This window comes from Sapajus apella, unplaced genomic scaffold (assembly GCF_009761245.1).
Source record: "Sapajus apella isolate SASKATOON/1434 unplaced genomic scaffold, GSC_monkey_1.0 scaffold1, whole genome shotgun sequence".
NCBI classification, from domain to species: Eukaryota; Metazoa; Chordata; class Mammalia; order Primates; family Cebidae; genus Sapajus; species Sapajus apella.
In genome coordinates, this window is record NW_022436941.1 from 24,383,709 (window position 1) to 24,411,193 (window position 27,485).

General features: G+C 35.4%; 1 protein-coding gene across 4 annotated transcripts in view; it reads right to left on the reverse strand.

Moving 5' to 3' along the window:
* COMMD10 (COMM domain containing 10) overlaps positions 1-27,485 on the reverse strand; it is a 203,730-nt gene that overhangs the window by 74,796 nt on the left and 101,449 nt on the right. The gene's annotated exons all lie outside the window — the stretch shown is intronic.

Below are 27,485 nucleotides of genomic sequence, written 5' to 3' on the forward strand. Positions count from 1 at the left end.
GGAAAAAAAAAGAGTGGTTGATTTTGGACAGCGGGACTAGGGGGACTTTTTTTTCTTCTTTATACTTGTTTGTATTTTCCAAATCTTCCCTATGGTCACTTATTACTTTTAGAATTTAAAAATCTGTTTATAAAAATATGTAAAGTTCTGTTTTTTAATGACTATGTAGTGACTCTGTCTACTCAAAAGTGTCTTCAAAATGACCTATTTAAAATCTATCCCCTCAAAATATCCTTCTAAATTCTATCTTTTTTTGAACTAAAAATATAGTGTAACAACTGAAGAACAGGTTAAAAATGTTAACAAAATTGTAATTTAGAACTGATATGATTAATTTACATCCACTTTAGAAGTGTCTATGCTAGACGTGTAACATTAGCTGATGACTGTAACGTTTGTAATAATTCCGGTGAAAATATGGGTCTTATACAAAAACATAACCTATTATGGCACTATTTCTATGAGAACATCAGATTTGTTTTGTTTCTACTGAAAGCACAAGAACAAACCTTCTAGTCCATTTAAGTATTGTATACATGTTATGTTAATCAGTTTTTCCTATCTTTTGTTAACATACAACTCAATCTTCCTCAATGTGAAATCTGATTAATTTGCTGTCTGTTCTTTTTCCAGTAATTAAAATATCATGTAATGGTTAAAAATATAAATAAAAGAAAAAAGTATTTCCTTAATGTTAAAAATGTAGGCAAAGATACTGGATACTGGGGTTCTTTTAGGATTAAAGCTCTAGCCTGTCTAATTGAAGAAAATTATCAGTGTGGTAATGGTTTGGATTGTTTTACTTTAGAACAACTGTTCCCTTGATATCAAATTCTATAAATGATAAGGCCTTTCCTTTCCCACGAATGGTAGCTTTAGAAATAGCTTTTCTATTTTGACCTCTACATTAAGAAGGACAAAAAATTTATTTTCCTTCCAGGTATTTAGTATATTTTCCAATATTCATCTCCAAATTTTCTTTGTAAAACCAATGTTATTTTTTTTAAAAGGACTCCACATTGATTCCAAATAAATAGGAAATAATAAAAGAATAATGACAAATGAGAATAAGAGAAAATGCTATTTAATTTTAAATTAAGTACTATAGTTATATAAATAATTTTTTTTTTTGATGGAGTCTTGGTCTATAGCCCAGGCCGGAGTGCTATGGTACAATCTTGGCTCACTGCAACCTCTACTTCCCGGGTTCATGCAATTCTCCTGCCTCAGCCTCCTGAGTAGCTGGGACTACAGGTGCATGCCAACACGCTCGGCTAATTTTTGCATTTTTAGTAGAGACGGGGTTTCACCATCTTGGCCAGTATGGTCTCGATCTCCTGACCTCATGATCCATCTGATAATCTTCATGAATTTTTCAAATGTTAGAAAAGCTAGATGTAGCAGTAATGACTCCCTCACTAAACAAATTTTTCCATACTACATAAATACTAGCTATAATACTTAAAACATTTTGAAGCATTTTCTTTAATATAAACTTTATATACTTAACATCTGTATAAAATGTTGACTATACTTTTCATTTCTTTTTTTTATATTCCGTAACACCCAAATTCGATATCTATTTGAAGATTCAAACACTATTTAAAAATGAGGCTGATACCTTAAGAGATAGAAAAAGTGTAATTATTATATATCCGCAAAATATATTTTCTTTCAAAAGAAACTAAACAAATGTGGGTAAAAAATTATATTAAGGATTACTTTTTAGGGAAAACAACACAAACTATTATGAAAATCCTTCTCTATTTGCATAGAAGGCTGTGACACAAAGACCTCCAATATCTCAACCAATCTCCAGCCCTATAATTCGTGACTAGTAACAGCCATTTATTGCCTTGTTTTGAAGGTCACATAGAACACCTTGAAGAAACTTCTACATTTTTTAGTTTTCTCATCAAAATGACAATATTATTTCTTAATTCTTACACTAGTTAAGATCAAATAAGGTAATATGTAAAAGTGCCTGTAACAATTAAACATCCAATGAATGACTGTTTATTCTATTATTTTTATTTATTAACATAACCAATGCAGTTCTTTCTTTGGTGACAGAATAAAAAAATTTTGTTTTCAAAAATTTAATTCCCACATTAGCAAAACAGCTCCACATTTGCTCATTAATATAATTGGTAAATTCCATGAGAGTGGATACTGTATTTTCAAAATTACTCATTGCCTAGTTTAAAAACATTAATGAAGATGAGACTATAATTATTATTTACTATTTCTTCCCTTGCTCATTTACAACTCTATGGTTCTACTTTCTAAGAAGTTTGCATACCTTAGGCAACACAAAGGTCCAGAAAGCAATAAAGGCTTAAAGACAAAGGTTGACTCTCAAGTCCAATTCAAAGAGAATGAAATATTCACAAACACAATAATCGACCTTTGCTTAAGCTGCCCTATTTAATGTGCTATTATTGTTTGAGTTACAGAGTGAATGAGGGTTCTGTGTTTTCATAAAAGCAGGTTTTACTAATTATGAAAATTAAAAATTCAAGCCAAAGTTCTTTTAAAATATTCTCTTCCATGAAAAGGACTGAATGTAAAATACAAAAAAATTCCTTTTTGTCCCTTTTAATAACAAATTCAGGTATATAAATAAAATTTCATAAATCATTCACATTTTATCAATCACATTAACCTGGCATTAGTATTAAAATATGAATCACATAAAAAAGAAATAACACTGTATTATGAAAAGGCCACAAATTTTCTGGAAAATTAAAATAAGACTGATAAAAAAATATATAGTATCTATGTTTTACCAGAAGTATAGGCAATATAGCAAGGAAATGCGATGGCAAATGGTTATTCAATGTAAAAGACTTCTGAAGAGGTTACAAATCCATTGGTCCTTAACCTTTCATGGGTTAGACTTTGAAAGTACTCATATATGGGTCACAGAAAAAATGTATATGCATATATACACAAAATGTGGCAGACAACTTCAGGAGCTTCATAGATCTTCTGAACACAGACCCTATACAGGTTAAGAATCTTCACATAGATCCTTAATATGCAGCGATTATTTTTACCATGACCCAGAGGTCCCAGGGTTTATGCTAATCTGTCAAGACCCACATTTGAATCACACTAACAGAAAGCTATAAGACTGATGTGAAGTAACAAAAACTCAACTAGCAAAGGAGCCTAGTATTCACACCTGTTTGAATCCGGCATCTGTACAACTCATATTAGTGGAAAAATTATTAATTAGTGCTTTAATGGTAATCACTAATATATTCAGAAGGTCTCTGAACTTCTCATAATAAAAAAGGGTAGACTGTTTTTTTCATATGCTAGGGCTCTTTGGCAAGTTATATCATAATGGTACTTTAGCAGAAAGCAGGCCTATAAAGTATGACAAACCAATAAAAAAAAAGCATATTATCTTTATAGATAGTCATTAACATATTTATTAAATCCCTAACATATTAGCTTCCTATCATTGTGGAATTTACAGAGATAAAATACAAAGATCCAATCTTCTAAGAGTATTCACATCAGGATTATACCTGAAAATACAGACCCAAAAAACTGCATCACATAAATTTTATTATGGATATCCCAGAACAAGTAATTATAATGTCAGATACATATAGAATATTCCACAGTCTATAATCATTAAAATTCTAACACAGATTTTCTGATAGTCTTCAATGTTTGTACTAAATGATACACCACTATTATATTGAAGCAAACCATTAAAAATCCAGCTAGTTTTCTTAAAGTTGGTCTCATAAAATGTGAATTCATTATTTAATTTGAATAAAATTTCAAGAGTAATTTCATAAAATAGTGTACAGTTTACATGCTTATATTAAAATCAGAAGTTCTATACATCTATCACCCTGGCCTATCTCTTCACTTTACAGGCACACGAACCTCTCTATCCAACCCCCTCCTATTCTGCATGCATGCACGCACACATACACACATGGCACTTCAGTCATACACACGGCACTTCAGTATCTTGTCACTGGAACTTCATTCCTGATCTTCATTCCCCTGGCAGGGCTGCTCTGCAAAAAGCCTCAATCCTCAGGCAACTGTAAGGACCATTACTGGCTTGGCTGTGTAGATATATTTACTTATACTCTTCAAAAGATAAAAGGATGCTTGGAGAGAAGATTACTATTTCTACTTTTATAACTTCAGGAGGGAAAAAGAAAGTTTCTGGTTTTTCAAATTGTAGCTATGACTGTATTTTCCCATCAGACCACTGCTGCAGATGGTTGTTTCACTCTATGACATTATTTATATTACTCCAAGTTACATTATGAATTAGATCAACTTTTGAAAGCTGGAACAGAAACCCAAAGGATATTTACCAAGTTGTGTTCAGGGGGAGGAAGTTAGAATTAAAATACTGATAGTAATAGTTTACTTCGTATGATGTGTACAGGGCAACATGTCAAGTAGTTTACATACATTCTATTTTAATCAACACAAAGAAGTAGGTATTATTACTTGACACATAAGAAAATCAAGGTTCAGAAAGTCCAGAGATGGAAGTCAAATGTCATTCTATCTGATCCAAGTATGTGCTTTTAGCTATCACACTTCATTGTTTTGTATGTTTGTTTTAAGTTTTGAATATCATTGTTTAATATAATCTTTTTTTTTTCTTTTGAGATGGAGTCTCACTTTGTCTCCCAGGTTGGAGTACAGTGGTGCGATCTTGGCTCACTGCAACGCCTGCCTCCCAGGTTCAAGCGATTCTCCTGTCTCAGCATCCTGAGTAGCTGGGATTACAGGCACATGCCACCACACCTGGTTAATTTTTATATTTTTAGTGGAGACGGGGTTTCACTATGTGGGTCAGGCTGGTCTTGAACTCCTGACCTCGTGATCCACCCACCTAGGCCTCCCAAAGTGCTGGGATTATAGGCCTGAGCCACGGCCTAATATAATCTTATTAATATTTAATGAACAGTTGACTGTGTGTGTGTGTGTGTGTGTGTGTGTGTGTGTGTGTGTATGAGAGAGAGAGAGTGAAAATGTGTGTGTAACATAGCTGCAAATAGACATGTATTAAACTTGCTTTGATCTTTGGAATCTACTTATTTAAAAGTCTCCACATATTTGAGAAGCAATTAAAAATGCATCTATGTATGTTATTTGGGCATTACTAGAAATTTCTTTATACAAATTCATATTAATGTGCTAATAAGTAACAAATATCTATACAGTCATGCACTCCATAATGATGTTTTGATCAATGATGAATTGCACAGACGATGGTGGTCCCATAAGATTAAAATAAACCAAAATTTCCTATGATCTAGTGATGCTGAAGCCATCGTAATGTGGTAGTGCAATCCATTACCTTTTCTATGTTTAAATATGCCATTGTCTTATAATTGCCTATAGTGTTCAGCATAGTAATATGCTGTACAGGTTTGCAGCACTGGAGTAGCAGGCTATGTGATATAGCGTAGGTGTGTAGTAGGCTATACCATCTAGGTTTGTGTAAGTATACTCTATGATGTTTGCAAAGGGAATGCACTGCCTAACAACACATTTCTTAGAATGTATCCCTGTCATTAAGTGATGCATGACTGTATATACACACATACATATACATACACATGTATAAACATAATAATACAGAGAAATAACCAGCTCTTATTGGTTCAGTTTTTCTGTAATATAATAATTCCATTGTGATTTTGTCCAAAATTTAGAAATATTTAATTAACAAAATATACCAAGCATTGATAAAAAGCTAAAATAGTATTAAATATAATAATAATTTTAAATATTAAATCTCCTTCCTGAATTCTGTTCTTTTAACCATGTGTTATTATTATCTTTTCTAGGAGAAGAATAATATTAGGCAAAGCAAAAAAGCTTTTTTTAAAATTATTTGCTTGCTTCTATTTTTAATGTACTATGTGAGAGGAAAATAAGTTCTTTATCTACGATGAATGATTGTGAAAAGAAAAATCCTAACACTATAAACACTTGGACAAGATCATATAGTAAATAAGTAAAACCTGGTTTTTAATAAGGTGGCAGTGATAACAGTAGTAAGAAGTGGTTGCATTTAGCATATATTCTGAAAGCAGAGATGATAGGATTTGTTGATAGACTGGATGTGGAATTTAAACACACAGATCACCACAGACTATTCATGAATGCTGACTAGATGGATAACAATATCTAATAGTAAGTTTTTAATGTGATCTATTACTTGTCAACAAATACACCCTAATTTATTGAGCAGTTTTCAAAATACTGAACATATTCTCTATAATATTACTTAGATTGTATTTCACAGCTTCCTCTGCTGTCATCCCTACCATCAATGACTTTTAAAATGTAATTATTCATCTTCTTAGGAAAAAGATCTATAAATACACATATAAACACATAAGTATGCCTGTATATGTGTGCTTGTGTGTGTACATATATATATGTTTATGTGTGTATGTGTGCATATATATATACACACACACACATATATATGTACACACATAATTTTAATAGCATAAAATGCTTAAGTTTAAAAAATAGGTAATTGCTGTGGTTTGGCCCCTCAAAAACTTATGTTGAAATTTAATTACCATTGCAAATGTATTGAGAGGTGGGACCTTTATAGGAGGTGATTAGGTCATGTGAGTACTATCTTTATGAATGGATGAAGGCTGTTATCGCAGGAGTGAGTTAGTTACTAAGGAAGACAGTTAGTTATGAAAAGAATACATTGGCCCCAATTTTTTCTGTTTCCTAAGCACAACTCCTCTTGATGTGATGCCTTCTGCCACATAATGACGCAGCTAGAAGACCCTTACCATATGCCAGTATCCTGCTGTCAGACTCCTCAGGCTTCAGAACTATGGGTCAAATAAATCTCTCTTCTTTACAAATTACCCAGTGTGTAGTATTATTATTGCACCAGAATATAAAGAATAACTATATAAAAAGTTTTGTAAAATTAGCATGTCACCATTTCTGTGAATGAGTAGCTAACACATCTTAAAGAAGACTCCCAAATAGATCTGTCCAAAAACATTTTAAATATATAAACATATCTTTAAGAGATGTGTTGAGAAAGTTAATTGAATATATTTTAACAAGCATGCTATGACTTCAGATAACACTGCATTCCTTGCTACTAACTGCTATTGAATTTTATATGCTGGCTTTTTTCTTAGTGTTTTAAGACCACTTAACTAGGAGGCAGAAGCATGGATTCAGTTAAGTAGTACCACACGTACTAGCCATATGAATAAACAAATAAGTCTTTTTAACTTTCCTGGTCTATTGTTTCTTCTACAAAGTGAGACTAACAGTAATACTTGCAAGGTACTTCTTTAGAACTAAAAATCATACAGAATATTCAGGGCTTTTGGTTGTGATTTGCCAAGAAACACTATTTTGAAATCAGTATTAACTACAGATTTCCTGCACCAAACTGGCTATTATGTAGTTAGTGGTCAGTTAAGATAATTTTTTCTGTTGTAAAACAATGAAACTATTATATTAAGTACCAAATTTACAAAGCCTGAGTCAGCAACTAGAAAATATTAAACTTAATCTAATGTTTTTATGAAGGACAGGGGAAAGAAAATTAAAATTTATACTTCCACGCAGAATTATAAGAAAAAAAGTAATTATCTATTAAATTAGTCAAAGTACAGCATAAGATGTGCAAACTACAAATAAACAAACAAAAAGTTGATCTAATAGTATCACTTTAAAAGGCTTTAGGGTAAGACTTGAAAAAAATGGAATGGCTGTGAAAGAGGAATCAGATTAGTACATCAAGAACAAAGAAAAGTGAGACAGAAACTGATAAATAAAAAACAAAACAAAAGTAAAAATTTAGAAAATCACCATTCACAACTAAAGATTTTCCCAATGTTTGATCTAACAAATGAACTACAATTACAATGGATAAACAGTACCTGTAAATACACAGATATAATTGTGTAAAAGCTTAAGAATAAAAGAGGTAACCCTTACAAAGCATTCAACGGAAATTTGTATGCCTCTACATCCAAAAGATAAAATAACCGGAAACCTTTCAGACTTCTCTGTTTGTTCTCAATCACAGAGAAAGCTTAGTAAAACACAAAACAAGAAAATATGTGTGGTCACCTCTATCTCTACTCAATGAAAAAAGAAAGCCTGTGCTCACCTCCACTGAAACTGCTTTTACATATTTCAATTATCAAATACTTAAGGTGCAAGTATCACATAGACCAAGGTAGATTACTATGATCCCTATCCTTCTAAGAACTTAAGAGTATAAACAAATAATAAATAACTGAAGGGATGCCAAACAGTCAGAACTCAAATAAATAATCCACATTAGCAACATGTACAAGGAGAGAATAACTGTTCATTATTGCACAGTGCATAACAAGGAGTCGTGGCTGCTTCACGTACAGGAACGGCTAGCCAGGGGATATTAAATGAGGAAGCTTCCAAGACATGGTGGAATTACAGGAGCTCTTTTTGGCAGGGGTAATGGAACAGAGCGTATTCCAAAGGTTATAAAGGACTTGGAAAAGGCTCCAAAAGTGCAATAAAATGTTTATAACTGAATAGAGCTGGTCAAATCACTTTTACAACATGGTTAGAGATACTAACCTGCATGTTCCCTTTTCTAACATCAGTGTTAAATGTTTTACATGCATTGTTTAACCCATACATCATTTCATTTAAGATAGAGTTATATTTATTTCGGCAAGAAGGAAATGGAAACAAATAATGAAGTGACTTGTTCAATTTCACTAGTAAGCAGTACAACCACAACCAAGAATAGAACCCAGACATTGCAATTCAAAAGCCCATGTTCTTATCTACCATCTCTACTAAAATGCAACTCCATAACAGCAGGAATTATGAAGGTCTCTTATTCCCAGAAATTTACACAATGTCCCACCCATAGTTGACTCATTAAATAACAGCCAAAAGAAAGAATGGGAGGCAGTGCTAAAGGTTGTTGAGTGTGATATAGAGAAAATACTGATTTTTGGCTGGCACGGTGGCTCACACCTGTGATCCCAGCACTTTGGGAGGCTGAGGCAGAGGCTGAGGCTGAGGCAGTATCCTGGGAGTTAGAGACTGGCCTATATGGTGAAACTTCATCTCTATTAAAAATACAGAAATTAGCTTGGTGTGGTGGTGCATGCCTGCGGTCCCAGCTACTTGGGAAGCTGGGGCATAAGAATCACTTGAACCCCAGATGCTGCCACTGCATTCTAGCTTGGGTGACAGAGTGAGACTCTGTCTCAAGAAAAAAAAGAAAAAAGAAAAAATACTGAAATACTTATTTTTTCCCTCTTTCTCAGATACTTCAATGTTCTGTTTTATTCATCAGTTGAGAGAAACTGATGAATAAAAGAGTACATCAATATTATCTTTATACAACTTCTTGAAGCACCAAAAAGAAGAATCCAGAAAGTTAAGAGATCTCTCACGACACTCATGTCCTTCGTTAAGATGGAATTATTCACTTCAGTGGTTCACAACTTGGATATACAGATTCATCTGAACTATTAGTAATAAAACAATGTCATATCAATGTAAAACACAGCTATTGGACATTTATAACACCTAAAAATTAAATGCCTATATGCTTATTTCAAGACCACGGGAGTTAAAAAAAAGCAAGTATTCTAGATTGAATGTAACATACATAGTAATATAATCATACTTATTAATAGAGAAATTTGCTGATTCAAATAACCCAGTTCCAGAAGAGCAAAAACATACGAAAAGTACTTGAGATTCTCTCATATGTTCAGTAACCTTAGTTCTTAAAAAAATAAAAAAGCCTATTAAAATCGCAAAAGAAAAAAAAAACTAGATTGTATCTTTAAAGTTTTTTTCACACAACATTTCTATTTACAATTTTTTGGGGGAGATGGAGAAAGAAGAGCTGTTGCTTCCTCATGTCTACCAGTCCAACAGAATTGGGTTCTCAAAGGAAGTTAGACTGAATTATCCCACACTGGCTGGAGTATATTACTGATTTTAAAATCTGCCAAAGAGGTTTGCTTATTGCAGTTTATCTTGCATAAAGTACATATGAATTTTATTTTTATTTCACCAATTATATCCTCCAAGAATATTCTCCTTTCTTTAAACACATGAACAACTGTCTCCAATTTCTTTCTTTTTTTTTTTTTTTTTTGAGATGGAATTTCATTCTTGTTGCCCAAGGTGGAGTGCAATGGCGCTATCTCAGCTCACTGCAACCTCCGCCTCGTCAGTCCAAGCAATTCTCCTGCCTCAGCTGCCTGAGTAGCTGGGATTACAGGTGCACACCACCATGCCTGGCTAATTTTTTGTATCTTTACTAGAGACCGGGTTTCACCATGTTGGCCAGGCTGGTCTCAAACTCCTGACTTCCTGATCCACCCACCTTGGCCTCCCAAAATGCTTGAATTACAGGCGTGAGCCACTGTGCCCAGCCAATATTCTTAATATTCAGTACCATCAGGAACCAGAACTAAAAGGAAAATTATTAAAGAAGGTTTTAAAAAAAAGGACGTGGGGGAGAGAAAACATCTACATGAATATGATATTAGAAACGATAACTCAAGTCTCACTGTAATATTTCCCATATGAACCATTCATATAACCTTTCAGAAAAGTGGAATTTAGTGAAATAGAAAGATAATTTAATTGGGAGTCCAAATATTTAGATTTTATTCCCACCTGTGTCACTTGCAGGGTGTGTAACTTTGCATAAATCAAAAACCTTACTTTGTTTCACAGACTTAAAACCCAGCCACAACTTCTTATTCTCCAATGCTGCAGTGTAGTCTATGTCAGTCTGTGACATTAAGCTGGGATTTCTGGTTTCTGGCATGTAAGAAGTCTGGCATGTGAGAAGCTTGGAATTCACCATTTCATACAAATAAAAACTTCAACAAACTGAAAAATCAACAATTCTTCTTGGATCCATAAGAGAAGTAAAGTCACAGGGTAAACCATTGACCCCCTCAATTGGAGAGACAGATGTAAATACAGAGAATTATAACTTATTGGAGTAGAAACCTGGAAGCAGAAACAACCATTCGAACTAGTGCCAGTATAACAAAACTTAAAACAGCAATTAATTGCTGGAGTCGGTGTGGACAAATGTTAAGAGCTGAAAAATGCAGGAGCACCCAGCCATAAGGAGGCTCCTCACTGCTGTTGAGTTTAACCTTCAGAAGCTTGATTGGGTTCTCAAAGTGAATACTGGAGAAAAATCCACTCATGCTTCCAGCAAAAGAAAGGACACGCCATTTGATAAATACACTGGATCATTCTAGTTCTTCTTACCAAGGTCTGCCCACAGAGGAAATTATTTAAACAGAGCCTAACCTACTGGAGTTCTATCAGAGCTTAACTGACTTACAGGAAGGAAAATATCCAACTCCAGTTGGCACTAGCCTTCCAGCTGGGAGAAAGAAAATACCCAACTCCAGCTCACTGTAGCCATCTGTCCAACTGGAGCAGGGATTAAAAAAACTGAGAAGCACTTGTGAAGTTCACAGTCAAGAGGCACAGGCTTGCTAAAAAACTGATACCTAATCATAGGACAACAGAACACTTCCCTTCTCCCAATATAAACACACAGTCTGAAGAGGACAGAACAAGCATCAGAACCAAACTCGGCTATGGCAGCGATGTTGGAATTATAAGATCAGAAATTTAAAACAACTATGATTAATATGCTAAGGACTCTAAGGGACAAAGAAGATAGCAATAACAGATGGGAAGTATAAGCAGAAAGAGCTAAGAAAGAACCAAAAGATATGCTAGAGACCAAAAACACTGAACAGAAATCAAGAATACCTTTGAATGGACAAAACTCAGGAAAGAACTTCTGAGCTTGAAAATATCTCAACAGAAAACTTCAAAACTGAAAAGCAAAGATTTAAAAAAAAAAAAAAAAAAACCAGAGGAAATGTGAGACAACTACAACAGGTATAACATATGTGTGATAAAAATTATAGAAGAAGAAAGAGAAAAGAACAGAAAAATATATATAAAGCAATAATGACCAACAATTTCCTCAGATTAACGTTAGATATGAAACCATAGATCCAGGAAGCTCACAGAGCACCAAACAAGGTAAATGCCAAAGAAACTACACTTAAGGATATCATATTCAAATAACTGAAAATCAAAGATAAAGACAAATCCTGAAAGATGCCAGAGGGGAGAAGAAAAAAAAAAAACACCTTACTTAAAATTACATCCAATTTTTCCTCAGAAACAGTGCGAGCAAACAGAGTAGAGTGATGGTTACAAAAAGACTATATAGAAAAAAATGAATAAGACCTACTATTTGATAGCACAACAAAAAGACCACAGTCAATAATAATTGTACATTTTAAAGTAACCAAGATAATACAATTAGATTATTTGTAACACAAAAGATAAATGCTTGAGGGGATAGATACCCCATTCTCTGTGATGTGATTATTATGCACTGCATGCCTGTATCAAAATGTTACAAGTACTCCGTAAAGATATACACCTACTATGTACCCACAAAAATTAAAAATACAAAAAGAGTGGAGTACAATATTTTGTGTTGAGGAAAAAACCCATCAACCTAAAATTCAGTGCCCTTTGAAATTACCGTTTAAAAATGAAGAAGAAAGCTAGGCATGGTGCCACGTATCTGCAATCCCAGATACTCGGGAGGACTGCTTGAGCCCAGCAGTTGAAGACCAACCTGGGCAATACAGTGAGAACCTGTCTCTTTTATTTTAAAAAGTGAAGGAGAAATAAATACCCTCTCAGGCAAATAAAAATCAAGAAAATTTTGGGCCAGTGGATCTGCCTCATGAGAAATGTTCTTTAAAGTTCTTTGGAAAGATGTTAAAGTACATAGGTCAGAAAAGAGGGGATATTAGGGAAAGAATACATAATGGTAAAATAACTTTTTTTTCATTCTTAATTGACCTAACAGATCAAAGTCATTATTATTTTGAACAAACAGACTTTTGAGATACAATATCAAAGCTACAATCTACAAAAGAAAGAAGTGACAAGCTGGACTTCATTAAATTAAGAACAAAAAATGTATACTGTGGAAGACGCTGTTAAGAGAATAAAAAGACAAGCAAAGGATGACTGGGAGGGAATATCTGCAAATGACATGTCTGATATAAAGTAATGTTATTTAAAATATATAAAGAACTCTTAAAACTCAACAATAAGAAAACAACACAGTTTAAAAGTGGGCCAAAGACATAAACAAATACCTCATCAAAGAAGTTTTATATATTTATTTGTCATTAAAGATTCTGTGCCATTAAAGATGGCAAATAAATATATAAAAAGGTGCTCCACACCATATGTCGGTAGAGAAATCCAAATTAAAACAAAATGAGAAACCACTACACAGTTTTTTAAAAGGCCAGAATCTAGAATAGGTGACATCACGAAATGCTGGTGAGGATGTGGAGTAACAAGAATCCTCATTTCATTGCTGGTGGAAATGCAAAATGATACAGCCACCTTGGAAGACAGTTTGGCAGCTTCTCGCAAAACTAAACATGCTATTACCATACAACCAGCAAACATGTTCCTTTGTATTTATCCAAAGGAATTGAATACTTCTGTGTATACAAAAAATTTGCACATGGCAGGAATAGCAGCTTTATTTATACTTGGTAAAACTTGGAAGCTATCAAGATGTCTTCCAGTATGTAAATGAATTAATAAACTGTGGTACATTCAGACAAGGGATTATTTAGTACTAAAAATAAATGAGCTATCAATGCATGAAAAGACATGGAGGAACCTTAACTACTAAGTGAAAGAAGCAAATCTGAAAAGACTTCATACTGTGTGATTCCAGCTATATGACATTTGTGAAAAAGCAAAACAGGAGTGTAGAGGATTTTCAGGGTAATAGAAATTACGCTATATAATACTACAATGGTGGATATATTGTCATTATACACCTGTCCAAATCCATGAAATACGTAACACCAAAAGTGAACCCTAATATTAACTACGATCTTGGGTGATAATAGTATATGTTCATCTATTGTGACAAATATATCACTCTGATGGGGGACACTGGTAATAGGAAAGGCTATGCATGCATAGGGGAAGGGAATATGTGGGAATAACTCTTAGTTTTACTGCGAACTTAACACTGCCATAAAAAATAGAGTCTATTACTCTTTCATAAAGTATGGTCATTCTATCAAAAATGATTTCCATAACAATCAATTATGTCAATACAATGTTTGTAATTCTTTACAGTATTAAGTGAAGTCAAGAGACTGGCTTCTAAAGGTGAACATCTACAAAAGGCGTACAGAAAGGGAAAAACGAAACTGTACTTAAAAATTAAGATGTCCCTTCAAGGTTTCCTCCTCTTTCTTCAGCTCTAACAATGTTAAGGTCTTTCTCCTTAGGGGTACAATGTACATTCCTGAGGATAACTTGATTTAAGACTATAAACTGAGGTTTAAAAAAAATAATGAAAATTATGTATTGGGTGTGTATAAATGTAGTAGAAAAATTATCAAAATAATCAAGATTGCATATGCGTAACTGAGAGGAGGGAGCAGGGAGGTCCTGGGACATCTGTGGTTTTCAAGCCTTCCAGGTAATAACCACAAGGAAAACATCCATAGCTCTGGGCTAAACTGACTTGTGAATCCCTGCTTAGTACTTCTACTTCTCCTGTTGACTCAATAAATAACCTAGGTAAGTCATGTAATCTCCCTGTGCTGCTTTATATGAACTGGATTCTACTGAAAGGGTAATTGGCTATTTCATAGGGAAGTATATTTCAATCTGCATTTTATTACACTGTTAGAAAGGTGAATAAAGTGGGAGACTCCTTCCATGAATATTCTATTTCACAGAAAATAATATTCTGGGGCCAAGCATGGTGGCTCGTGCCTATAATCCCAGCACTTAAGGAGGCTAAGGAAGATGGATCGCTTGTGCTCAGGAGTTTGAGAGCAGACTGGGCAACATAGTGAGAACCTGTCTTTACAAAAAAAAAAAAAAAAAAAGTCAGCCAGGCTTGGTGGAACTTGAGTCCCACCCACTCAGGAGGTTGAGGTAGATGGATCACTTAAGCCCAGGAGATGGAGTTTCAGTGAGCAAAGATCACCCCACTGCATTCCAGCCTGGGCAACAGGATGAAATCATATCTCCAAAAAACAAGAAAGAAAGAAAACACTGTTTTCAACTCTACTTATAATTTTGCAAGAAATAGAAAAAATGTACTGTAATTTCATGTACTGTTTATGTAAAATATTAATACAAGGACATTTTGCAAAGTAAAAAATGTTGCCCTACATATTAATTTCTTATTAAGTCTTCAAAGTATACTATCACCAAATGGATGGCAAATCAATGAAATTAACTTTACAGTCTCTTCCAAAAATTCAAGATTCTATGATTGTAATGTAGGCTATGCAAAATTTCATGAGGCAACCCCACATTAAAAAACGCCAAAAGGCTTTACTTTAGAATAAATAAAATATTTTAAATATTTATCTTACAGAAACACTACGCTTTCTTGATTATATACTTCTAACATAAATTACTGAAAATCTAAAAGGAGAAAATATAAAGTTGTTATTCATATGTAAATACATATTGAAATACAGGAATACATATACAGCAATGGTCCTGAACTTAATTTAGTAAATCATACATCACATTAAAACAATATCCATTTTTTGTTTTGTTCAGTGTCATCTTGATAAATTTGAAAATTAGCAATATGATGTCCTTTATATATGAAGATAAAGATTCGTCATTTAGAATATACTATATTATTTATTTTTCCAATCATTATATTAAACTTTTAAAAAGCCATTCATACGCACATATTTGGTATTTCTGTGACTAATGGCATAAGGGATGTTTGAATGTAAGCATGCATGGTGTGCGGCCTTTAACATTTTTCTTAAAAAAAAAAAAAAAAAAGTAAAACATCAACTCCATAATCCTGACTCTTTAATATCATGTGATAATAATCTACATTAACCAAAGCAGGAATCACGGAGTTAACAGATTTGGCTATTTAATGTTTTTAAACTTACTTATTTTTCCATAAGTTATTGGGGTACAGGTGGTATTTGGTTACATTAGTAAGTTCTTTAGTGGTGATTTGTGAGATTTTGCTGCACCCATCACCCAAGCAGTGTACACCTGCAACATATTTGTAGTCTTTTATCCCTTGTCCCCCACCTCCCTTCCCCCAAGTCTTCAAAGTCCATTGTATCATTCTAATGCCTCTGCATCCTCATAGTTTAGCTCCCACATTAACAGTGAGAACACACAATGTTTGGTTTTCCATTTCTGAGTTACTTCACTTAGAATAATAGTGACCAATCTCATCCAGGTCACTGAAAATGCTGTTAATTCATTCCTTTTGCGGCTGAGTAGTATTCCACTGTGTGTACATATATAAAAAGATACTTGCACCCGCTTTATCCACTCATTGACTGATGGGAATTTGGGTTGGTTCCATAATTTTGCAATTGTGAATTGTGCTACTATAAACATGCGGATGCAAGTATCTTTTTTAAATAATGGCTCCTTTCCTCTGGGTAGATACCCAGGAGTGGGATTGCTGGATCAAATGGTAGTTCTACTTTTAGTTCTTTAAGGAATCTCCAGTTTTCCATAGTGGCAATACTAGTTTACATTCCCACCAGCAGTGTAGACGTGTTCCCTGATCATCGCATCCATGCCAATATCTACTATTTTCTGATTATGGCCATTCTTGCAGGAGTAAAGTAGTATTGCATTGTGGTTTTGATTTGCATTTCCCTGATCATTGGTGATACTGGGCATTTTTTCATATGTTTGTTAGCCATTCATTATATCTTCTTTTGAGAATTGTCTATTCATGTCCTTGGCCCACTTTTTGATAGGATTGTTTCTTTCTTACTGATGTGTTTGAGTTTTGCTGTAGATTCTGGGTATTAGTCTTTGTCAGAGATACAGATTGCAAAGTTTCTCCCACTCTGTGGGTTGTTTGTTTACTCTGCTGACTGTTCCTTTTGCCGTGCAAAACCTCTTTAGTTTAATTAGGTCCCAGGTATTTATCTTTGCTTTTATTGCATTTGCCTTTGGGTTCCTGGTCATGAAATCCTTGCCTAGGCCAATGTCTAGAAGGGTTTTCCAATGTTATCTTCTAGAATTTTTATAGTTTCAGGCCTTAGGTTTAAGTCCTTAATCCATCTTGAGTTTTGTAGAAGGTGTGAGATGAGGATCCAGTTTCATTCTCCTACATATGACTAGCCAATTATCCCATCACCATTTGTTGAAAAGGTTGTCTTTTCCCCACTTTATGTTTTTGTTCGCTTTGTCAAAGATCAGTTGGCTGTAAGTATTTGGGTTTATTTCTGGGTTCTCTGTTATGTTCCATTGGTCTATGTGTCTATTTTTATACCAGTACCATGCTGTTTTGGTTGACTATGACCTTATAGTTTGAAATCAGGTAGTGTGATACCTCCAGATTTGTTCTTTTTGCTTACTCTTGCTTTAGCTAGGTGGGCTCTTTTTTGGTTCCATATGAATTTTAGAATTGTTTTTTCTAATTCTGTGAAGAATGATGGTGGTATTTTGATGCAGATTGCATTGAATCTGTAGATTGCTTTTGGCAGTATGGTCATTTTCACAATATTGATTCTACCCATCCATGAGCATGGGATGTGTTTCCATTTGTTTGTGTCATCTACGATTTCTTTAAACAGTGTTTTGTAGTTTTTCTTGTAGAGGTCTTTTGACTCCGTGGTTAGGTATATTCCTAAGTATTTTATTTTTTGTTATTGTAACGGGGGTTGAGTTCTTGATTTGATTCTTTGCTTGGTTGCTATTGATGTGCAGAATAGCTACTTATTTGTGTATATTAATCTTGTATCCAGAAACTTTGCTGAATTGTTTTATCAGTTCTAAGAGCTTTCTAGAGGAGACCTTAAGGTTTTCAAGGTAAATGATCATATTGTCAGCAAACAGCGATAGTATGACTTAGTTTTTCTGATTTGGATGCCCTTTCTTTCTTTCTCTTGTCTGACTGCTCTGGCTAGGACTCCCAACACTATACTGAAGAGGAATGGTGAGAGTAAGTATCTTTCTCTTGTTCCAATTCCCAGAGGGAATGCTTTCAACTTTTCCCCATTCAGTATTAAGGTTGGCTGTGGGTTTATCATAGATGGCTTTTATTACATTATAGTATGTCCCCTGTATGTCAATTTTGTTAGAGTTTTAATCATAAAGGATGCTGGATTTTGTGGAATGCTTTTTCTGCATCTACTGAGATAATCATGTGATTTTTGTTTTTAATTCTGTTTATGTAGTGTATCACATTTATTGGCTTGCATATGTTATGAAACCCACTTGATCACGGTGGATTATCTTTTTAATACGTTGTTGAATTCAGTTAGCTAGTATTTTGTTAAAGATTTTAGCATTTATGTTCATCAAGGATATTGGTCTGTAGTTTTCTTTTTTGGTCATGTCCTTTCCTGGTTTTGGTATTAGGGTGATGCTATTTCATGGAATTAATTAGGAAAGGTTCCTTCTTTCTCTATCTTGTGGAATAGTGTCATAAGGATTAGTACGAATTCTTTGAGTGTCTGGTAGAATTCTGTTGTAAAGCCATCTGGTCTTAGACTTTTCTTGTGGTAATTTTTAAAATTATCATTTCAATCCCGCTGCTTGTTATTGGTCTGTTCAGGGTATCCAATTCCTGCTGATTTAAGCAGCTAAGAAAGTTGTATCTTTCCAGGAATTTATCCATCTCTTCTTAGTTTTCTAGTTTATGTGCGTAAAGATGTTCACAGTAGCCTTGAATGATCTTTTGTATTTCAGTGGTGTCAGCTGCAATATCTCCTGTTTTGTTTCTTAGTGAGGTTATTTGGATTTTCTCTCTTCTTTTCTTGGTTAATCTTGCTAATGATCTATCAATTTTATTTATCTTTTCAAAGAAACAGCTTTTTGTTTCATTTATCTTTTGCATTGTTTTTGTTTCATTTTCATTTAGTTCTGCTCTAACCCTGGTTATTTCCTTGCTTCTGCTGGGTTTGAGTTTGGTTTGTTCTTGTTTCTCCAGTTCCTTGGGGTGTAACCTTAGAGTGTCAGTTTGTGCTCTTTCAATCTTTTTGATTTAGGTGTTTAGGGCTATGAACTTTCCTTTTAGTACCGCCTTTGCTGTATCCCAGAGGTTTTCACACATTGTGTCTATCAAAAACGCATGCTTTGAATGAAGAGACCCTCCCAAACAGGCTTTGTGTGAGCAACATGGCTGTTTATTCAGCTGGGTGCAGGTAGGCTAAGGCCAAAAAGGGCGTTAGCAAAGGGCAGTGGGATGAGTTGGTTTTATAGGTTTGCAGTGGGCCGTGGAAAGTTACAGAGTAAGATCAGTTACAGGGGTGGGGGTAGGGGCAAGGAGTATACATTACCATAAGTTTAGTTACAATGGCAGGTGGGCTAAGAGTCGTTAAGATGGTAGGGTGGAGTGAGGGGTAGTCATATTATCATAATAACAGTTAAGATAGCAGGGTAGGGTGAGGGGCTTGTCCAGGGAAACTTTGCTGGTAGCAATTAGGGATAATGGCAAACACAGGTGGGGGGTGGGAGACAATCAGCGGAGGCAAGCAGGACTTCAGACTTTCAGGCTCCAAGCTTGCCTACGGAGACCTGACAGTGTCATTACCATCATTCAGTTCAAAGAATTTTTTAATTTCCGTCTTGATTTCGTTTTTGACCCAGTGCTCATTTAGGAGCAGGCTATTTAATTTCCATTTATTTGCATGGTTCTGAAGCTTCCTTTTGGAGTTGATTTCCAGTTTTATTCCACTGTGGTCTGAGAGGGTGCTTGATAGAATTTCAATATTTTCTTAAATTTGTTGAGGCTTGTTTTATGGTCTATCATATGGTCTATCTTGGAGAAAATTCCATGTGCTGTTGAATAGAATGCATACTCTGTGGTTGTTGGATAAAATGTTCCATATGTATCTGTTAAGTCCATTTGTTCCAAGGTATAGTTTAAATCCATTGTTTCTTTGTTGACTTTCTGTCTTGATGACCTGTCTAGTGCTGTCAGTGGAGTACTGAAGTCCACCACTACTATTGTGTTGCTGTCTATCTCATTTCTTAGGGCTATTAGTAATTGTTTTATAAACTTGGGAGCTCCAGTGTTAGGTACATACATGTTTAGGATTGTGATATTTTCCTGTTGGATAAGGCCTTTTACCATTATATAATGTCCTTCTTTGTTTCTTTTAACTGCTGCTGCTTTAAAGTTTGTCTGATATAAGAATAGCTTAACCTGCTAGCTTCCTTTGGTGTCCAGTTGCACGAAATGCCTTTTTCTACCCCTTTACTTTAGGTGAGTTCTTATGTGTTAGGTGAGTCTCCTGAAGGCAGCAGATGGTTGGTTGGTGAGTTCTTATCCATTCTGTGGTTCTGTATCTTTTAAGTGGAACATTTAGGCCATTAACATTCAATGTCAGTACTGAAATGTGAGGTACCATTGCATTCATTGAGTTCTTTGTTGCCTATGTACTTTTGTTTTTGTTTTTGCATTTTGGTTTTATAGATCCTGTGTCATTCATGCTTCAATGAGGTTCTGTTTTGATATGTTTCCAGATTTGTTTCAAGATTTAGAGCTCCTTTCAGCAGTTCTTGTAGTGGTGGCTTGGTAATGGCGAATTCTCTCAGCATTCATTTTTCCAAAAAAGACTATTTTTCCCTCATATATGATGCTTAGTTTCACTGCGTACAAAATTCTTGGCTGACAACTGTTTTGTTTGAGGCAGCTAAAAATAGGGTCCCAATCCCCTCTAGCTTGTAGGGTTTCTGCTGAGAAATCTGCTGTTAATTCGATAGGTTTTCCTTTATGAGTCACCTTGTGCTTCTGTCTCATAGCTCTTAAGATTCTTTCTTTCATCTTAACTTTGGATAATCTGATGACAATGTGCCATGATCTTTTTGCGAGAGTTTCCCAGGTGTTCTTTGTGCTTCTTGTAGTTGGATATCTAGGTTTCCAGCAAAGCCGGAGAAGTTTTCATGGATTATTCTCCCAAATATGTTTTCCAAGCTTTTAGAATTCTATTCTACCTCAGGAACAGTGATTATTCTTAGGTTTGGTCATCTAACATAATCCCAGACTTCTTGAAGGCTTTGTTCACATTTTCTTTTTCCTTTTTCTTTGTCTTTGTTGAATTGGGTTAAGTTGAAGACTTTATCTTTCAGCTCTGAATTTCTTTCTTAAACTTGTAATTCTATTGCTGAGACCTTCCAGAGCACTTCACATTTCTAAGTTTGTCCAAAGTTTCCTGAGTTTTTGATTGTTTTTTCTTTAAGGTATCTATTTCCTTGAACTTTTTCCCTTCACTTCCTGTATTGTTTTTTGGATTTCCTTGCATTGGGCTTTGCCTTTCTCTGGTGCCTCCCTGATTAGCTTAATAACTCACTTCCTAAATTCTTTTTCAGGTAAATCAGGGCTTTCTTCTTGGTTTGGATCCACTGCTGGTGAATTAGTGTGATTTTTGAGGGGGTGTTAAAGAGCCTTGTTCTGTCATATCACCAGAGTTGGTTTTCTGGTTCCTTCTCATTTAGGTAGGCTCTGTCAGAGGGAAAGTCTAGGGCTAAAGGCTATTGTTCAGATTCTTTTGTCCCACGGGGTGTTCCCTTGATACTCTCCCCATTTTCTTATGGATGTAGTTTCCAGTAAGCCAAACTGCAGTTTTACTGTCACTCCTCTGGGTCTAGCCACCCTGCAAGTCTACCTGGCTCCAGGCTGGGGGTTGTCTGAACAGAGTCCTGTGATGTGAACTGTCTATAGGTCTCTCTTCTGTGGATACCAGTACCTGTTGCAGTGGAGGTAGTGGTGGGGGGTGTGTGCAGTAAACTCTGTGAGGGTTCTTAGCTTTGGTGGTTTAATGCTCTATTTCAGTGCTGGTTGCCTCCTGCCAGGAGGTGGCACTTTCCAGAAAGCATCAGCTATAGCAGTATGGAGAGGGACCACTGGTAGGCAGGGCCCTAGAATTCCCAAGATTATAAGCCCTCTGTCTTCTGCTACCAGGGTGGGAAGGGAAGGACCATCTGGTGGGGGCAGGGTTAGATGTGTCTGAGCTCACACTCTCCTTTGGCAGGTATTGCCGAGGTTGCTGTTAGGGATGAGGGTGAGATTCCCAGGTCACTAGAGTTGTGTACCTAGGAGGATTATGGTTGCCTCTGCTGACTCATGCAGTTGTCAGGGAAGTGGGGGAATGCCAGCAGTCACAGGCCTCATCCAGCTCTTACGCAAACTGAAGGGCCGGTCTCACTTCCATCATGCCCCCACCAATATCCCCAATTCTGTTTCCAGGTGGTGGGTGAGATTGGCTTGAAAACTTGCCCCAGGCTACCCACCTTCCAGCTGCGAAAGAAAAGGGGTTGGTTTTTCCCCTTCGTATTGAGTCTGCACACCATATTTGTGCCCTCCCTGAGTTCTGGCCAGGAGGCTTCTTACCCCATTCAAACTGTTACGAAGTTCAGCTAGAGATTTTCTTCTCCCTGTGGAGTTTTATGTCTGCCCTCCAGATGGATCCCTTTGGTGCCAGGCAGGAATTACCTGCTTTGGACTCAGTGAGCTCCATGGGCCTTTCTGCTGCTTCCTTTACCCCTGTATTTTGCTTGGCTCTCTAAATTTACTCAGCTCCAGGTAAAGTCAGAAACTTTCCCACAAACAGACCTTCAGTTTCTCTAGTGAGGGTATGTGTTTGGGAGAGGGGTGTCTGCCTTTCCTATTTCCACAGTTGGGGCACTCACAATATTTGGGGTGTTTCCTGGGTACTGCAGTAACAATTTGCTTCCTTTAGATGGTCTGTGGGTCCTCCGGGATTGCTGGTTTGTTCTTGCAGTCAATCTGGAGTTAAAATTAACAATGCGAGCCTCCACAGACCGCTCTGTCTGGAGCTGCAATCTAGTCCTGCCTCCCATCTGCCATGATCTCACAAGAGCAAGATTTTTAATACTAGAAAGTAATATTATAGCTCTGTATGTCTAAGATTATTTATCCATGAACTTATTCTCATTGATAACAGTTGCAAGTAGTAAATAATTTTTCAAATATGTATCAATACAATTATTCTAAATTCTCTGAATATGAATAGCTTTTAAAATGTTTATCTGTATTGTATATTATTAACAGGAACAAGGACAATAGACTGACTTTCCCACCATGTATGTGGCTATGTACTTTTATCTTGGCATATCTGTATAGCTTTCATTGAGATCAGTTTTCATAATGAATAGTCTCAAATTCGGGGGAATTCATTGCATATTATAACATTTCCTAATATTGACTCAATCAGCCTACCACTCTACAGGGTCACAAGTTATAACAGCACTTTTAAAGTGAAGTGCTAAGTATCTGAATACAAAAACCAAATGAAAAGGCTTGAAATTTCATTTGTAGCTTAATTAATCCAAGTTAAGCAGACCCCCCAAGCAATCCACATGATCGTTATACAACTTTGTATAGCAGTCAGCAGCCCCTGCAAATATACTTTATTCTGACAGAATCTACTTTGGTCTGCTTATTATTAAACAGATTCTGACCCTCACTTACTTGACTGCCTGTCCCTCACAAGAAGAACTATATATAATTTTTAACAAACACACATATACGCAAATCTCATTGAAAAATGCATTACATTACAAAAATATATTTTCTTTAGGTTGAAAAAAACTTAAACCAATTTCCCCACAGAACTAACGTTATAAGAAGTAGTAAGGTTTCCAGACTAGTTTATAAAATTTAACATCTTTATTTAATGTGTTCTTAGCTGAACAACAGAACTTAATTCTAGGTAGTTGGGGGACCATAAGGAACAGGTATGGCAAAAGGGCAGTGTTTATTATTACTGTTATTAGTACCGGCGGTTAACAATACCAGCTGCCACTTATAGAACACCCACCATGTGTTAAGGATTGTAATAAATACTTTACCTAGTTGGCTTCCTTTAATTTCCATAACTACTCTATGAGATAGGTATTATTGTTTTCATTTTACAGGTTAAAAAATGGGCATTAAAAAAACTAAATGACTTGGCTAAGGTCACATAGATTAGAAGTCATTGTGTCCCAGGACTCATACTTATGTCGACATAACTTCCAAAGTCCATGCTGCCTACCACTTTGCTACATTGCCAGGCTTCAAAATACCAACTTTCCTTCTCACAGCCAAAATTCCCAATCCTTCAATAAAAGCGATCCCAGCTACATAATAGGAGAAACAATTCTGATCTAATTTACACTAAATATAAACAATCTTGCCAGAAGTAGTGTTTTCATCATCTAAAAAAAAGGCAAGATTATTTCAACTGAATTCAATTATGGTATATTAGGTAGTGAAACAAAAGTAAGGAGAGCAGCTTGCAATGGAAACAAGATGAGCCCTACTTAAGAATACATCTATATCTGTCTGACTGGCGTCTTTTCTTTTTCAGAAATACCACTACGCCATTCAATGTGATTCTGAGAGACTTATCAACCATGTGACCTTCCTTCCACAAACCCAAGTAGTCATGAGAACCAAGCGAGGCCACTACATTTTTCCCCTTGCAAATTATACCACTGGGGAAAACAACAGTCACTCATACTTATTTGAAATCTGGAACTACAAGAATGATACACATCTGCACATAGGCAGTCCATGGAGAGACCTTGTCAGAGAATAAAGCCAACACAGAGGAAAACAAAACCGAAGGATGCAGAGACCAAACTGTGTGGTGCTAGAACCCCTGGATTCTGTAATGGCCGAGGCTAGAGATTCACTTATTTCATCACAGCTATTTGAGTCAATCAATTTCCCATTTTGATAAAGTTAATCTTTGTTAGGTCTCTGGTGCCAGCACTCAAAAGAGCCTTCATTTAGAAAGCTCTTGATGTCATATTTTCTAGGCAGTGCTTTTGGAAGTTCTTTGTCCATTTCAATACTCACAGACATGGTTGCTTCACTCACAAGCAAGAGGGAAAATGAAGAAAATTCCAATTTCAGGTCAGGAATGACTAGTGAATGCTAAATAGAAGCATATACGAATGGTGTTGGCAAAGTTAAAGAAAGTGTTGATAAATATATTTTCCTACTTAGAATATATACCAAAATCTGGAAGTAGCATGATTCTCTCATCTATACACTCATATTTTCATTCATGATGTTTGACAGAAAATCACAATGTTATAATGTCAAAACTGCATAAAGTTATATAAGGCAACAGGGTATAAAATGTAGAAAAGTGCTTATCACAAATAAAATATACAGTTACAGCAAATTTGATATGTTTAATTTGACTTTTAAAAATACCTATTTTACATGACTTAAATATTCACCTAAAGTGTTTGTTCCTCAACTTATACTCTATCAATTTAAATCATTCTGAAAGTAAACATATAGTTATCTCAAAGTTTTATAGAACTTAAAGTTTGAGTTTTCATTCTTATCTTTCTGGATTAGTATTTCACCTTAAAGTTATTAGTTGCTTTCTATATTAATAATATTTCAGGTCAAAAGTTATATGTAACTAAGATATAAGTAAGAGGTGTTCCTCAAAACATGGTAGCAATCCCTTACAATCCCAACTTAAGATGATTTAGCATTTATATTCCAAAGAAACAGAGAACTCTCAGTTGCTAATGACAGAAAACCTAACCCAAACTAGTGTAAGCAAAAAGGCAGTAAAATAGGTCATGGGACTGAAACTATAGGATTAGAAATAGGTTTAGGAATAGCTAGATATTTACCAAACTATAAAATATGGTAGCAATTTTTATACTTAAATGCACAATTATTTTGTATATAAATAAAATTCTACAAAATGAATACACTGTCACTGCTATCTATTCTTCCACATATTAATCAAATATTTTAGCTGCATATTTAGCTTTCAAACAGTTCCTAATTATAAAAGTTTCATCACATTTTCGACTAGGTATATATTTTGGCCTCAAAATATACCATCAGGACTCAAGTTTCTCTCCCTCTATCCTCTCAGTCCTACTTTCTGATATTTTGGGCTTCTTCTCAGCTCCAAGTGATGTGTGAGGCTGTGGTGCTTGAATCTGTTACAGCTATGTTTCAGTGGAGGTATCCTCATATACACTCATCCAATATCAACTAATCACTTTGCTGAAGGAGTAAAGTGTGCTGATTGCTTAGCAATAGGTCATATGCATCATCTCTGAGTTGGTGGAGGTAGCCTTACTCTAAGAGCAGGAAAGGGATAGATTCACCAAAGAAAAATCAAGGGATTTTTTCAGAAGATCAGGAGTACATGCCCAGTACAAATTATTTTCTTTCATAATAAAGATAATATTAGTAAACAGTAACAACTAAAAATACGCTTTAAAGTTTTCATTTTGCTCAAATAGATGAATAATTTCTTGAAAATAATACTATTCATTAGATTTTCATTACTGTTTTCCTCTGATGTTATGACTTAAATAATGAAAACTTTTATTTCTCCTCTCTTAAATTCCTTTTAGAGTGTTAACTGAAATTAAGGGTTTTGGCAGCTGTGGCTATAAAAAAGTAATAAGGTATTTCCAAATAGTTAGAGATTAAGACCAATTTTTCCAAGAGAACTGTACTAGTCCAAGATCTTGGTCACAAAAAATAGAAGTGATTTCTGGTTAAGCAGGAAAGGATTCGATGGCACAAAAAATGATGACACTATCGAAACAGACTTGGAAACAAGATGGCACTAAAGAAGGTTATGAAGCCAGAACTGCAACCAAAATCATGCTGAAAAGAAAGACAGCCTAGGAAGCCTCTGCTGAGAATGTGGTACCACCACCACTGCTGGTACCAGTATATCCACTGGTATGAGACAACAGATGCTGCTCTAGCCACGAGAAGACTAAATTCTAAACTATCCCTGCTTCTTTGCATCACTTTTCCTAGATGTGCAGTCTCATGCAGAGATTTCCAACTGGTTGATGGAAACTCTGTCACAGGAGGTCATATGCCCCAAACTCTTGCTGTCACAAGAGTTATGAGAGGAATTATCTGCCCCACTTTGGCATCCACAGAGGGAGGTGGAACCTAAGGCACTCAGAATAAACCCTAACATACAATGAGCCATCAATAATTTTTTTTATTCTTGTAAAACACTGTTTAAGGAATTATGTAGCAAATATTGTTTTCACAATGGTATTATGTGACTTATAGCATAATCTTTATTAATAACAAACACATGGGCCAAGTGTAGTAGCTCATGCCTGTAATCCCAGAACTTTGAGAGGACAAGGTAGGTGAGTTGCTTGAGCTCACTAGATCAAGAATAGAATGGACAACATGGAGAAACCCCCTCTACAAAAAATACAAAAATCAGTCTAGTGTGATGGTGTGCACGTGTAGTCTCAGCTACTTGGAAGGCAGAGGTGGGAGGATTGCTTAAGCCTGGGAGGTGGAAGTTCAGCCAAGACCATGCCACTGCACTCCAGCCTCGAAGACAGAACCA